This window comes from Heterocephalus glaber, unplaced genomic scaffold (genome assembly GCF_053883595.1).
Source record: "Heterocephalus glaber isolate CG9 unplaced genomic scaffold, H.glaber_assembly_v1.0 deba00000071, whole genome shotgun sequence".
Classification (NCBI taxonomy): Eukaryota; Metazoa; Chordata; class Mammalia; order Rodentia; family Bathyergidae; genus Heterocephalus; species Heterocephalus glaber.
Genome location: NW_028258137.1, coordinates 10,898,230 through 10,914,720, shown reverse-complemented (window position 1 = coordinate 10,914,720; position 16,491 = coordinate 10,898,230). Strand labels below are relative to the sequence as shown.

Sequence of the window (16,491 nt, the reverse complement as noted above, 5' to 3'; positions counted from 1 at the left end):
AGTTTCTTTTGAATTGTGTTAATTAATTAATTAAGTTTCTTTTTGAATTAACTTTCAGTCTGTGAGTTTCATTTTGAATTAACAATATGCAGCATATTGTTGGATGTTGCTTCTTGTCCCATTCTGCCAGTCTTTTGTTTTTGACTGGTGAATTGAGACCATTAAGATTGATGGGTATAACTGATTTGGACTGACTTATCATTTTTATGACTTTTTCTTTCTGTTGGATTCTCCCCCATTTTGTTTAATTTCTTGTTGTGCCTGATGGATTCATTCTTCTTGGATTCCTGGGGTTGAAAACATTATTGTCTTTTCCTAGGATATTGTGTAAAATTTTTCGGAGTGCTGGTTTGGTATTCACAAAGTTCCTAAGGTGCTGTTTGTCACGAAAGTATGTTATTTCTCCATCAATTTTGAAAGATAGTTTTGCAGGGTACATCAGTCTGGGTTGGAGGCTGTTTTCCTTTAGTGCTTGAAATATGTCACTCCAAGCTTTTCTTGCCTTGAGGGTTTGCGTTGAAAAGTCTGCTGTGATCCTGATGGGCTTTCCTTTGCATGTGATTTCTTTCTTTTCTCTAACTGCTTGTAGAATTTTGTTCTTCTGTTGGGCTTCTGCAATCATAACTGCTATATACCTATGTGTAGATTTTTTTGATCATGGCTAGTTGGAGTCCTATATGCCTCCCTTATCTGTATGTCAAGTTCTTTTCCCCTGCTTGAATAGTTTTCTGCCATCACTTCTGTGAACATTTTTTTATATTGTCTGCACTCTTTTCTCTTTCTTTCATTGACTCTGATCAGTCTTATTTTTTTCTTCTTTGCATTGTCTAGCAGCTGCTGGAGTTATTTCTCATGTTGCCCTACTTTTTAAAAGAAAGTTTTCTTTTCCTGGTCACTAATTACAATCTTATCTTCTATATCTGAAATTCTGTCCTCACATTGGCTAATTTTGTTGTGTAAACTTTCAATGGAGTTTTTAATCTCCTGGAAATCTGCTTGCATCTGTTTTATGGATTCCACTTGTTTCCTATATTAGGATTTCCTCATGTTCCTCAGCTCCTCTATTTTTTTTTATCTGTGTCTTCTCTAGATTCATTAATCATGTCTTGCACTATGGACACAATCTCTGCTGTTATGAGAGAAATTTTTTCTGATTTCTCTTTTTCCAGATCCTCTTTTGTTGCCAGTTCAGGGAATCCATTTGGTTGAATATCAGATTGTTCCATCTTGTTGCCCTTTGAGGTTGTCTTGGGTGATGTGGAAGTCTTGTTTTGAGGCTTGTTTATGTGTCTTCTCATTTCAACAGTTGCAGCCTGCTGTGCCTTTGTTGAGGCAACTTTTTGGTTACCCAGTGGTCTTCAATTCTCAGCAAACCACAGAGCTGCCTTTTCTGTGCTCCTCACCAGTACACTAATTCCTGAGCTCAGAAAGGTGGGCTTCTGGATCCCTGAGCTGATGTGTTGTCTGAGTGGGCTTCTGGTGGGGCCTGTGCACACTTGGGATGGTATCTAGGTGTGCCACTGGCTAGGGCCCCTATGTAGCTATTGTCTGGGAGCACCTTTGACTGAGGGCTGTGCAACCCAGTTCCTGTTGTGTGAGCAAGCTTCTGGCTAGGGTCTCGTGCACTTACTGATGGTATTGAGGAGAACTTCTGGGTGTTGCCTGTGTGCCTGTGCAGCTCTTTTCCAGGTAAGCCCTTTGCTTGGACTAGTGTGCCCCTGCCTCTGTTGTCAGGGCAGAGCCCCAGCTGGGATCTGCTTGTAGTTATGCTGCTCTGGTCCACACCACTGCTTCTCCAACTAAGGTGGTCTGGTGTGCCTTTATTGCAGAGATTTTCTTCACTTTTCCAATGGGCTTTAATTTTCATCAAGGGGCCTGAGTTAGGTCCTCTTTCTGTCACTGACTCCTACTCTATCTTCTCAAGATTAGAACAATGTCCTTTATGACCCCTGTAGCAACTCTGTGGTGTGGATCCAGGTAATGCCTTAGCACAGCCTGCCAGGGGTGGGTTGTTGTTGTTGTTGGTTGTGGTGCTGGCAACTGTGTGGCTCACATCCTCAGTGCTCTGCGGTGGTGGTACAGCATCTGGAGAAGCTCTCCTCCTTGGCAGTCTGTGGCAGTGGTATGGCATTCTGAGAGCCCCAGTGGAGTATTTAATTATAGTTATTTTTACTAATTCTTAAATTGTCTCCATGTTGGCCAGTAGAACCAATTCTTATTGTGTTATGTATCCTTTTAATATTATCCTAGTATTCTTTGATATATTCCATCCTTTTTCTATTGAATAACATTTTAGTTTTATGTCAATTTCCAGTTTCCTACCTGAAATTATGCCATTTTTCTGTGAAGCCCTTGTTCCTTTTAATATGAGCAGAAGGGGTGCTGAGTTGATTGATATGATGTCAGTGATTGATAAGTTTTTTCTATTTCTTTTCAGTAAGAGAATTGGGAAATATATTTTTCTAGGAAAATATATAAGAAGATCACATGAATCATTCCAATTTAAATTTAAGAGTACAGAAATTTTATTTAGCTTTATATATCTTGTTATCTCCATCTCTTTCCTCCCTCAGAAATAATCTTATTTTTCAATTACCCTGTAAAATCATTTATTTGCCTTAACTCACCCTTTATACATAAAATTTTCAGAATAGTAATATTAGCACTCTGACCAACAGGTTGTCTGGAAGGAAGATGAAATAACCTGTGGAGGGTTCACCTGGTTTAGCAGGTAGAATATCCAACCACTAGGATGTGCCCTGAATGAATGACATGGGTAGGGCACCTTTCCAAGGAGGAAAGAAAGTAACAGAAGATAGGTTTAGATGAAAGATTGATCTGAGCAATATCCACAGGTGGCAAAATTTTTGGAAATAAAGACATGATCTCTGTCCTATGTTTGAATGAAGTTTTGTATTAAAAGATATTTGATGAATGTTTCTTTGGCTACAATCAACCTTTAAAAATTTTCTCCATCATAATTATGATTCCACTCTTCCCTGACTTCTGATATTACCTCATAGCTCCCTGTTTTTCAGGGGTTCTTTATCAGGACATAAGTTTAGGGTTATATTTTATTTTAAATTAGTGATGTATCTTTAATCTAGGCTGGAACTAATAGTTTGAAAGTACATGTTGGTTAAAAGAAGTGTAAGATGGGCCAGAGATTTAGCTCAGTGGTTCTGGCACTTGCCGTGCAAGCGCAAGGTCCCGAGTTCAATCCCTGGAATCAAAAATAAAAAAAAATAGAAGTGTAAAATACAAATAAAGTTTTTAATGTAAAACTTCAATCATCAAATAATATAGAACGTAAGTCATCTTATCTCAAAATTGTCAAATGATAAAATAGTTCTGCAGACTATGTCCTTCAACATTATTGCCTAAGGAAATATTCTAAATTGCCAGATGTTTCATTACTTTAGCATATTTTTATAAAATGGAAATTCATTGATTGACATCAGATGGAAATTAGAAAGAAAGCCAACTATTTAAAATCATCTCAATTTATTTTATCTTATATTTTAAAGCACATATGCACATACACTCATCCATTTAAATATAGATACATATGTATGTGTGTATGATTTTGCTAATCCTTTTATGCAATAAATTTTCACTAGAATTATGTTTCTATGGTTATATTTTCAGTATTTTTTAAAAAATTTTCTTCCATTTTAATGAAATCCATGCACAATGTTTGACATTAGGTCAGAAAAAGGATAAACTTTAGAGAATGAGAGGTAGTTTTCAGTTCATTTTTATATTTTATTTTGGTCTTTTAAAAATGTATAATTTATGTGATTTATCATTTCCTACATTATTAAAACACTATAAAATATTTTCCAGTGTAGTTTCGTGGTTTTATGTGAAATCCAGAGCACAGCTCCCTATCCACTCAGATATTTTTGATGATCACATATGTCTAAGTGTACACTTTTATTGAGGAAAAACAAACATCTTTATTTTACAAATGCCGAAAGTCAATGTCTCCAGTTATGAATTCATCTCGTTACTTAAAAAAAATGTCCAACAGGTATGAACAATTTCCTATCTGATACATAGTTAAGATTTTATCCATGAGATTTAATATTTGATGGAAACTAAATGATTACAGGAATTTTTTTTTGGCCTGCCATGACACTATAACACTTTCAAGTGTGTATTTGATGATGAGCTTTGCTTTTAGACTTTTGCACATGCCAATCTACTTTCTAGGGTTCCTCTTCCATATGAATTTTATAATAATTAGTATGAGATGACCTGTGGTTGAAAAGTTTCCCACATGTGTTGCACTCATAGGGCTTCTCTCCTGTATGACTTCTCTGATGTGCAATACATGAGGAGCTTTGTCTAAAAGTTTTCCCACATGTATTACATTTAAAGGGTTTCTCTCCTGTATGAATCCTTCAGTGTTGAATAAGAGCTGAACTTTGGCCAAATGACATCCCACATTCCTCACACCGATAAGGTTTCTCTCCAGTATGAATTCTTTGATGATTACTAAGGGATGAGTTACACCTGAATGTTTTCCCACACTCATTACACTTATAGGATCATTCTCCAGTATGCATTCTTTGATGTTGAATGAGAGCTGAACTTTGTCTGAAGGCTTTCCCACATACTTTACATTTACATGGTTTCTCTCCAGTATGAATTCTCTCATGAATAATAAGGGTCAAATGGGAACTTAAGGCTTTGCCACATTCATTACAATTATAAAATTTCTCTCCAGTATGAATTATTCGATGTCTATTGAGTCGTGAGATAGAAGTGAAGCCTTTTCCACATTCATTACACCTGTAGGGCTTTTCTCCAGTGTGAATTTGTTCATGTTGAATGAGTGATGCACTCTGACTGAAGGCTCTCCCACATTCACTACATTTGAAAGGCTTCTCTCCAGTATGAATTCTCTGATGATAATGAAGAGATGAGCTGGATTTAAAGGTGTTACCACACTCATTACATAAATAAGACTTTTTCTGGAATAAATTATTTGACCAGGAAGGGCTGTGTTGCAACTAGATGCCTTCCTACCTGGATTATATTTATAAGGGTTTTCTGCAGCATGGATTTTCTGATGTATGAAAAGGCCAGATCTTTGGCTGAAGGCTTTACCACATTCCTTACACCTATAGGATTTCTCTACAGTGTGGGTTCTTAAATGTTTATAAAGGGATGTACTGAGAGTGAAGGCTTTCCCACACTCTTTACATATGTAGGGCTTCTCTCCAGTATGAATTATTTGATGTTGAATAAGAGCTGAACTTTGGCTAAAGGCTTTTGAACATTCCTTACATTTAAATACTTTCTCTCCACTATGATTTTTCTCATGCTTTTGAAGGGATGAAGTGCTAATGAAGGTTTTGTCACACATATTACATTGATAGTGTTTCTCTGCTGTGACTTTCAGCTGAGTAGGTAAATTTGAATTCTGTTTGAAAATGTTTCCTTGCTTTTCACATTTTGGTGGTGTTTTCTCTCTGGGAACAACTGACTTTGAGCTGAAGTTTTGGCTGGATTCAGAATTTTTATGGCTTCTTTCTTCAGTCATGATTTTTTTGTGGGTGATTGAAACTATCTGAAAACTTTCCTTTTTATCTGGCTTCTTGAATTTGTCTTCATATATACCAAGTTTTTCTGCTTTCAAGTCCCAGGGTCCATTCCTTTTGAGGTTTTTCATTATCAGGTCCTGAAACGAAGAGTCTTGTGTTTGAGTTGACCTTGTGGTTTTTTTTTTTTTTGTATTAAATTCTTTTATTGGTACATTGTAGGTATACAACACAATTACATTTCTCATTGGGAATTGTACCTTTATATAATGCATCTTGGTTCTTATTTTTTACCCATTCCTAGCCCTCCCTTCACGCCCTCCACCCTTCCCTATTTACAAAGACTTTATTTCCATTTTTTTCCATTCTCATCATATTTTCCTTTCCCTTCTTTCCTTTCCCCTGCCCCTCCCACTACCCCTACCCCTTTGGACCTTTTCTTCCTATTTTACATTATGGATTATTCATTCTAATCATTGGTACATTTTAGGTATACAATATAATGACATTCATCATTGGAAATTTGCACCTTTACATAGTCTCTCTTGGTTCTTAGTTTTCACCCTTGCCCAGCCCTCCCTTCAGCCCCTCCAGTCTTCCCTATTTACAAAGATTTTGTTCCTATTTTTCCATTTTCTCATATTAATCCCATTCCCTTCTATCCTTTCCCCTAGCCCTCCCACTTCCTTCCCCTTTGCCCCTTTTCTTCCTATTTCACACTACCTATTATACATTTAGTCCTTATTTACACTTTCAGTTTCTCACACCAGAGAAACTATTTGGTATTTACACGTGTGTCATATTTATTTCACTTAAGAGTATGGCCTCAATGTGCATCCACTTAGCTATAAATATCTCTAATTTCTCATTTTTTATGGCTGAGTAGTACTCCATTTTATAAAAAACTCACATTTTCTTTATCCAGTCTCCAGGTGATGGGCATTTGGGCTGTTTCCAAGTTTTAGCTATTACAAACTGCACTGCTATGAACATGGGTGCACATATATCACTGTGGTATGATTCTTCTAATTCTTTGGGGAAGATCCTCAGGAGTGGAATAGGGGGGTCAAATGGGACTTCAAGTCCTAGTTCTTTGAGGTATCTCCATACTGATTTCCACAGTGCTTGCACCAGTCTACACTCCCACCAGCAGTGGAGCAGGGTTCCTCTTTCCCCACAGCCCCACCAGCATTGGTTATTGGTTGATTTCACGATAGCAGCCATTCTTTCTGGAGTGAAGTGGAATCTCAGCATTGTTTTCATTTGCATCTCTCGATTGACCAGTGATGTTGAACATTTTTTCATGTATTTATTTGCTATTTCTACTTCTTTGTCTGAGAAATGTCTGTTCATTTCAGATGCCCATTTTCAGATTGTGTCTTTAAATATGGGAGGTCTGATCTCTTTAAGTTCTTTATAGATTCTAGATAGTAGACCTTTGTCTGAGGAAGAGCAGGTGAAGATTTTTTCCCACATTGTGGATTGTCTCTTCACACTGCTGGTGGTTTCTCTTGCTGTGCAGAAGCCTTTTAATAAGAAGAGATCCCACTTGTTGATTGTTTGTGCTAGTTCATGGGCAACTGAGGTTTTGTTCATAAAATCTTTTCCTACACTGATGTCTTCAAGGGTTCTACCTAACCTCTGTTCCAACTGGTTCAGAGTTTCTATTTTAATATTTAGATCTTTAATCCATTTGGATTTTAGTTTAGTGCATGGTGAGAGATACAGGTCTAGTTTTAATCTTTGGCAAGTTGAAGCCCAATTTTTCCAGCACCATTTATTAAAGAGGCTATCTTTCCTCCAGTGAGAGTGTTTGGCTCCTTTATCAAAGATGAGATGGCTGAGTGTGTCTGGCATTGTTTCTGCATCTTCTAATGTGTTCCACTGGTCCTCAGGTCTGTTTCTTTGCCAGTAACATGCTGTTTTTATCACAGTAGCTTTGTAGTATAGTTGCAGGTTGGGGATTGTGAAACCCCCTGCCATGTCTCTGTTACCTGGAATTGCTTTTGCTATTTTGGGTCTCTTCTTGCTCCAAATGAATTTCTGGATTGTTTTCTCGAGGTCTATGAAGTATGCTGCTGGGATCTCAATTGGAATTGCATTAAATCTACATAGAAGTTTTGGAAGTATGGCCATTTTCACTATATTAATCCTTCCTACCCAGGAGCAGGGGATGTCTGTCCATTTTCTGATACCATCTTCAATCTCTCTTTTCAGAGTGCCATAGTTTTCAGAGAAGAGGTCTTGGATATCTTTCGTTAGGATGATTCCTAGGTATTTCAGTTATTTGGATGCTATTGTGAAAGGAATTATTTGTCCTATTTCTCTCTCAGTGAGTCTGTCATTTGTGTAGAGGAAAGCTATTGATTTTTGTGTGTTGACCTTGTCACCAGCTACTTGCCTGAATTTGGTTTTTAAGTCTAGAAGATGTTTGATGGAGTTCTTGGGGTCTTCTATATAGAGTATCATGTCATCTGCAAATAATGACAATTTGACTTCTTCATTACCTATCTTTATTCCTTTTATTTCTTTCTCTTGTCTAATTGTCGTGACTAATGTTTCCAGAACTATATTGAACAAGAGTGGTGATAGTGGACATCCTTGCCTTGTTCCTGATTTTGGTGTGAAGGATTTCAGTTTTTGACCATTTCATATGATATTGGTTGTTGGTTTTTCATAGATGGCTTCTATCAGTTTGAGGTAAAGACCATCTATTCCAATTTTTTGTGGGTTTTTTATCATAAATGCATGTTGGATTTTGTCAAATGCTTTTTCTACATCTATGGGGATAATCATACGGTTTTTGTTCTTGGCTCTATTGATATAGTATATTACATTGATTGATTTGTGTATATTGAACCATCCCTGCATCCCTGGGATGAATCCCACTTGATCATGGTGTATGATCTTCTTGATCATCTTCTGCATTCTGTTTGCCATTATCTTATTAAGGATTTTTGCATCTATGTTCATTAGTGAGATTTGCCTATAGTTCTCTTTTCCAGTTGGGTCTTTCTCTGCTTTGGGGATCAAGGTGATGATTGCTTCTGTGAATGAATTTGGGAGTATTGCTTCTCCTTCAATTTCATTGAAGAGTTTAAACAGTAGTTTCAGCAGTTCCTCTATAAATGTCTTGTAGAATTCAGCAGTGAAGCCATCAGGGCCTGGGCTTTTCTTAGTTGATAAGGTTTTAATTACATTTTCAATATCATTGGTTGATATTGGGTTGTTCAGAATTTTTAGGTCTTCTTCATTCAACTTTGGTAATTCATGTGTATCCAGGAATCTGTCCATTTCTTCTGTGTTTTCCATCTTATTGGCGTATAGGTTCTGGAAGTAGTTATTGATGATCCTCTGGATTTCTGCTGGGTGTGTTGTAATTTCACCCTTTTCATTCCTAATTGCATGGATTTGGGCCTTTTCTTTCCTTTTTCTAAAAGGTTGGCTAAAAGTTTGTCAATTTTGTTGGTTCTTTCGAAGAACCAACTCTTGGCTTCATTGATTTTTTTTGTATCATTCTCTTAGTCTCCATTGCATTGATTTCTCCTCTGATCTTTATAATTTCCTCCCTTGTGTGAGCTTTGGGGTTGTCCTGCTCTTCTTTTTCTAGAAGCTTGAGGTTCAGCATCAAGTTGTTTAATTGGGCTTGTTCTGTTTTCCTAATATGTGTATTCACTGCTATGAATTTCCCTCATAAAACTGCTTTCATTGTGTCCCATAGATTCCGATATGTTGTATTGTTGTTGTCATTTAATTGAAGGAACTGTCTGATTTCTTCTTTAATTTCCTCTGTGACCCATTGGTTATTCAAAAGTGTGTTGTTCAATTTCCAAGTGTTTATGAAATTTTTTGAGTTTCTTTTGCTATGGGTCTCCAATTTCATCACACTATGGTCTGATAATATACAGGGGATAACTTCCATTCCTTTGCACGTACTTAAACATGTTCTACATGAGAGTATGTGGTCTATTTTGGAGAATGACCCATGTGCAGCTGAGAAGAATGTGTATTCTGATTTTGTGGGGTGGAAGACTCTGTAAACATCTGTTAAGTTCATTTGTTCAAGAGTTTGATTGAGTTCTAGTATTTCATTACTTATTTTTAGTCTACTTGATTTATCTATTTGTGACAGTGGGGTGTTGAGTTCCCCCACTACAATTGTATTAGTGCATATATGACTTTTCATGTCCGTTAGTATTTGTTTTATATAGTTGGTTGCACTAGTGTTTGGTGCATAGATTTTTATGATTGTCATCTCTTCCTGTTGGATTGTTCCCTTTACAAGGATGTAGTGTCCTTTTTCTCTCTTAATCGGTGTTGGTTTGTAATCTACTTGATCTGCCAAGAGGATAGCTACTCCTGCTTTTTTTCGGGTTCCTGTCACATGCAGTATTGTTTTCCACCTTTAACTTTCAGTCTATGAGTTTCCTTTTGAATTAAGTTTGTTTCTTGTATGCAGCTTATTGTTGGATTTTGCTTCTTGACCCATTGTGCCGGTCTATGTCTTTTGATTGGTGAATTGAGACCATTAACGTTGATGGTTATGACTGAAACATATTGACTTGTCATTGCCATGACTTTTTCTTTTTGTTGGGTTCCCCCCCTTTACATTTAAATTCTTGTCATGCCAGATGGGTTCATGCTGCTTTGCTTCCTGGAATTGTGATCCTCAATGTCTGTTCCTAGGATATTGTGTAAAATTCTTTGGAGTACTGGTTTGGTATTCACGAAGTTCCTAAGGTGCTCTTTGTCATGAAAGTATCTTATTTCTTCATCCATTTTGAAAGATAGTTTTGCAGGGTACATCAATCTGGGTTGGAGGCTGTTTTCTTTTAGGGCTTGGAATATGTCACTCCAAGGTCTTCTTGCCTTGATGGTTTGTGTTGCGAAGTCTGCTGTGATTCTGATGGGTTTTCCTTTGTATGTGATTTGTTTCTTTTCTCTGACTGCTTGGAGAACTTTGTTCTTCTGTTGTGTTTCTGGAATCTTAACAATTATATGCCTATGTGTAGATTTGTTTTGATCAAGGCTATTTGGAGTCCTATATGCCTCAATTATCTGTATGTCAAATTCTTTTCCCCTGCTTGGGAAATTTTCTGCCATTATTTCTGTGAAGAGATTTTTTATATCATCTGCACTCTCTCTTGCTTCTTCATCGAGCCCAATCAGTCTTACGTTATTTTTCTTTGCATCATCTAGTAGCTGCTGGATTGATTTCTCATGTTCCCTTATAATTTTGAAGCAATTTTTCTTTTCCTGGTCACTAATTGCAATCTTATCTTCTACATCTGAAATTCTGTCCTCACATTGGCTCATTCTGCTGTGTAGACTTTCAGTGGAGTTTTCATGTCCTGGAAATCTATTTGCATCTGTTTTATGGATTCCATTTGTTTCTCATGTTGGGATTCCATCTTGTTCCTCAGCTCCTCTCTAGATTTATTAATCGTGTCTTGCACTAAGGGCACAATTTCTCCTGTTATCTGAGAAATTATTTCTGATTTCCTTTTTTCCAGATCCCCTTTTGTTGCCAGTTCAGTGGGTCCAGGTGGTTGAGTATCAGAGTGTTCCATCTCATTTCCCTTTGGGGTTGCTGTAGGTGATCTGGAAGTCTGGTTTTGAGACTTATTTACATGTTTTCTCATTTCGACTGGGGCAGGGGGCTGTTAGCATCTGCACAGATTACGTCCTCTGAGCTGGGTGAGGTGGGTCAGGGGCCGGGAGCAGCAGTAGGGATGGTGACCCAAAAGCCCTTTCCAGTGGGCTGGGAGCAGCCGGAAGTATGGTAGCCGGGAAACCCCTTCCTCTGGACCAGGAGCAGTGGGATGGTGGCTCAGAAGTCCCTCCCTCTGGGCCAGGAGCAATGAGAGGGATTGTGGCCCAGAAGCCCCTTCCTCTGGGCCAGGAGAAGTGGGACAGAAGGTGGCCCTAAAGCTCTTTCCTCTGGGCTGGGAGCAGCGGGAAGGATGGTGACTGGGAAGCCCCTTCCTCTGGACCAGGAGCAGTAGGATGATGGCTCAGAAGCCCCTACCTCTGGGCCGGGAACAGTGGGACTCAGTATCTTGGTCTAGTGGTCTGGTGTCCTCTGCGTTTTTGTAGTGTGGAATCTGGTGGCTGCCTGTCTGCTGCGGGGTGTGGAAGACACGGACTCAGGACCTTGGTAAGGCATGCACAGACCTGCCTGTCTGCAGCGGGCTGATTCAGTGTGTTTTGTGTGACTCAGGACCTGCCTGTCTGCAGTGGGCTGATTCGGCGTGTGTTCCGTTGGACTGGAGACCTCGGTAGGGTGTGGGTAGACCTTCCTGTCTGCAGCGAGGTGATTTGGCGTCTTCCGTGCAACTCAGGACCTCGGTAGGGCGTTACCTTGTGGTTTTATAACTTCTCTTCCATCCGAGAGAGGGACCTCCGTTTTCTTTCTCAACCTTCCAGGGATCCTCTCCTTTCCAGGGAAGTCAGGTTCCTGTAGTTCTCCAGCATCACGTTCTAGTACAAGCTTCTTTGCAGAGCGTCCAGCTTCCTCCACTCCTCCTGAGTAAAGAGCACAGCCACATCCTCGAAGGTCACTGCCACCTGAGCCCTTGCTTCCTTCTGCTTATTAGCCGTGTCCTCTTTCTGGGCTCTTCCCCCTGGATGGCTGTGGTCTCCAGAAAGTAGATCTCCCGACTTGGTCCTGGCCGAGCCTCGACGGGATGCGGTCCACAGGGGGAGGAGCTGGCCTTCCCGCCAGCAGCAGCCTGGGGTCGGGCCCCGCCTGCCCAGTGACCTCTGCGTGGGAGCCACACTCCGGGAGGCCTAAGCTCCGCGGCCCTCTGAGGCCTATTTTCAGTATTTTTGAAAAAGAATCTGGAATGTGTATATGCCAAGTGTAAAGGCAGTAAATTATTTTTATAGAAATTGAGAATGTGTATTTGAATTTCTTTTTAAAAGAATGAGTCTTTATCTTAACCATGTGACATCAAAAGTCATGTGGCCAAGACTCTTGTGTAGATTAATAGCATCAGTGTTATCCCTGGCTTTACCAGGGTTCTTTATTTTATGGATTTGCTTCACTGTCTAGTGTTTTTTCTTGGTAACCTGAAGGAGGACTGACTGTATGAATATTTCTTATAGGGAAGATCTGCTAGTAACTAACTCTAAGTTTTTTTATCAGAAAGTATCCTAGCTCATGCCTCCACACTCAGCTTGCCTATTATAATGCTGCCTATCTTGCCCTTCTGGTTGTGCAGAGCCTCTAATTTAGGATATTCCCAGGTCTTTCCAAGCATGTGCAGAGGCCTGTACATGTACAGATCTCCAGGATTGAATTAGAGCTTTTCAGTCCTCTCCACGAATCTCTCATTCCCCACATAACTCCTTTTAAACTTTGTGACTAACTTATTTTTTTTGACCTCAGCTGTTACATACTACCTTGAGCATCTATGATGCTAAACAACTGGCCCTGTTTTCCATGAATTATATCCTCTTTCCTGGAAAAGTCTGTTTGCACTGAGCAAACTGACTCACTTAAAGGCAGCTTTGCAAGAAGAATCTTCTAGGGAACTACCAGACTGGTCAAATAATGAAAATTCTTTCAAATTGGGCTTTGAAAGAGGTCTTCCTTCTCTACTGGCTCCCTAACTACTGGTTTTCATATGATGTGAAAGTATTGTCTTTAAGGTTGGCATGAAGAATGGGAATAGGGAAAACTACAAAAGCCCCACAAAAGTCTCCTCTTCCTTAGGTTTAGCGATTTTTCTTTCAATTTCATCCCAATTGCTGCAAGCTTTTGGTTAATTAGAATTTTGAACATGTTGATTCTGACAATTTTTTAAAGCAGTTTTCTCATTTCTTTTATAAAGGAGAGGATTCTTGGAGCTTTTGCTCCCTCATTTTCACTGACATCCACTACTCAGTTCCCTTTTGATTCCTCTTTGGATCAAAGTGAGATGGGTTTATTAAAAATACTAAAAAGGTGCCAGTTAGAGGCTGGTGAATGGGACCTACTTTTCCTTCCCTAGTAAGCATGATAGTGTCTGTACTGAAGACATGATTCCCGTGATACAGATATCAAACACAAATAAATAACAAACAAAATCAGAGGAGAGTTAAAAATCAAGTCTGTTGACTTTCAAAATGTTATTACTTATCTGACACTATAGTGAATAAAGAACTGGTGTCAATACATGCACCCCTGCTTGGAATCCCATCCCAGCCAAGTTACTCGGGGGACGATAGTGGCTTCTTTTACCTGATTTCTGTTTTCTAATCTGTAAAATAACACTATACAGTTGCCAGGATTGCTTTGAGGATTAGCTACAGTATAACTCTGTGTGTGTCACATGATAGGGGTTAGGTCGAGGCTATTATCATCCACAGAAAGAATGCGAATGAATAACTATTGTTAAGTTGTTTACATGCCAGGCCTCACAGGAATATGCTAAGGATATTTTCCAAAACCAAGGTTAAAAATCAGGGATTGTTATGGCTTGTGTTTAGATGTCCTCCCAGAGCCTCATGAGAATGAGGTGGGCCTGTTTTGGAGATGGCTGAATCGAGAGTGTATGATGCTGGGATTAAGGGCATATGATTACTAAACCACTGCACTTGAGTGATTGGTTTAGCACTTCCCTAATCCTAGTAGTCTGAATAAGATAAAAGGGGCAGAATGATGCTGTTAAGTCCCCCTTGTTGCCTTTGCTACCTTGTGCACACCATGTTGTTTCTCTTCGGTGATGCCTGTTTGCCATCCCTGCCTTGGAGCCGGCCGATTATGAACTCAAATCTGTACAAACTGTGAGCTAAACCTTTCCCCCTTTGATTTTGGGTGTTGAGTATTTTGTCTCAGCAACGAGAGAAAAGTAACTAGCACAGGGATGGTTGTAAGTTTTGTCTGTAAACACGTATGTAGATTGTGTTGATTTCTGGGAGCTCACAACTTTTTTCATACATGTACTATTCTTGAATTTAAAATGTATGAGTGTGGGGTTGATAAGAAGGGTGGGTGTGATGTGGAGGTGGTTTTGGAGATGAGTCCATGCATCCTAGCATTAAGCAGGTGGGTGGAGGAGGATAATGGGAAAGTAATGGTCCAGGGCTTTCATTTGGTTAAGATAAATTATAAATACGAAAAACTAGATATAGAATAGGTTAACTGAGGACAAGGGAGAGAGAAGAATGAGAGGAGTGAGAGAAGTAAGACAAGAGAGGTGATCATACACAGAAGGACAGATGGAGGAGTGGATAACTAAATAAACAAAGAAAATTTGGTGATGGCTCAGTAAGAAAATCATAAGTATAGTAGGGAGACTTCAAGTTTCCTGATGGAAAGTAGATGATAGATTTGATTGTCTTCCTGGCTTCAGCTTCTAATGTACTCTTATTTCTCCTCCCATTTTAAATTGGACTTTTCCTTTCCCCTAAGAGATGGCAGAGTAACCATAGCAAACTGATTATAAACATATGGTGTGTGTTAATGTGATCGTTGGCTTCGTCATTATGGATTTAGTATGACCATTAACATCTAACTGCCTAATTTCCCAATAACCATTGAAAAATTAGAGCTGCATCATTGCCACCCTAGTACTCACATAATAATTTTGTCATTTCTAAAAGCATTTAATCTTTGCAAAATGATTCAGATCCTTTTCCTTTTGTATTATTTTGACTTTGGATTTATATTGATATGATTTACTTGTGAATTCTACTTCTATATAAAATAAAAATCACCCAGTTAACAATTTTGTAATAAAAAATTGATCATACTTATTGTCTTAGTCACTTTCCTGTCACTAGGACAAAATGTCCAACACCTGCATCTTAAAGTAGGAGAGGTTTATTTTGGTTCATGGTTTCCATCCATGGCTGGCTGGCTCCAAGGCAGGAATGGCATGGTAGAAAGGCATGGCAGAAGAAAATAGTTTAGCCCCTAGCAGCCAGGAGGCAGAGAGAAAAGGGAAAAGGAGGGACAAGAATACACCCTTCCAGGTCACACCCCCAGTGACCCATTTCCGAACAGCAAATTCAGCTACTGGACTCATTTCTCATGAATATAGTGCATCTCTGATCCATTCGCCTTCCAAACACATGAAGCTTTTAGGGCACATATAAGATCTGAACTGTAACACTTATATTATCTAATTTTCAGGGTATTTCTTCTTCATTAGATTAATTTTTATTTGATCTTTTTATTTCTTGGTCCATACCAAAGCTTTAAAGAAGAAAGTGAAACTATTTATGAAGGGGTTGGATTCAGGTCAGCAAATTGGAGTTCTAGTTGGCTCCTTTACCCTTCTCCCACCCACACTCCAGCTAACTGTCCCAAATACAAGTTATGATGCCTTGCAGCCAGAAACTTCAGGACTACAGGCTTCAGGATGAAAGGGAAATACAGGGCCTGGTGGGTGGGCGGGTTCCTGCAACTCAGGAGGAGGATGCCATAGCTGTCTCCTCCTCTACTCTGGTGCTCATCATCCCAAAGGACATGTTTGCTCCTGGAACACCAAGTATTTCCTGGGGTCTTCAGAAAACCTACTCTTCCTCCACTACTATCAAAGTTACTCCCTCAAGCTAATCAAATGAAGGTTCCAGCAGCCAAGAAGAGGATCAAAGCATCTTGCAGGCCCATCCATATCCTGAGTTCTTGCTTATTAACACACTAGAGAAGAAGGTCACAGAACTGGTGAAGTTCTTGGCTGTTAAGTATGCGACCAAAGAGCCAATCACAAAGGCACAAATCCTGAAAAGTATCATCAAAGAGCACAAAGACTACTTCCTTGTGATCTTCAGGAACATTTGGAATGCATGGAGGTGGTCTTAGACATTGAAGTGAGGGAAGTGGACACAATTAGCCACTCCTATGTGCTTGTCAAAACACTAGACTCACCTAAATAGGGAGCTAAGTGATGACCAAAGCATGCCAAAGACTGGCCTGTTGATACTTGTCCTGGGCATGATCTTCATGGAGGGC

At 39.2% G+C, this 16,491-nt stretch overlaps 1 long non-coding RNA gene and 1 pseudogene across 1 annotated transcript in view; one reads left to right on the top strand and one right to left on the bottom strand.

The window, feature by feature from the left end:
* Positions 1 to 16,491, top strand: part of LOC147830602 (uncharacterized) — a 626,443-nt gene that overhangs the window by 253,559 nt on the left and 356,393 nt on the right. The window lies entirely within an intron of this gene.
* LOC106009263 (zinc finger protein 354B-like) lies at positions 4,212 to 15,562 on the bottom strand (annotated as a pseudogene).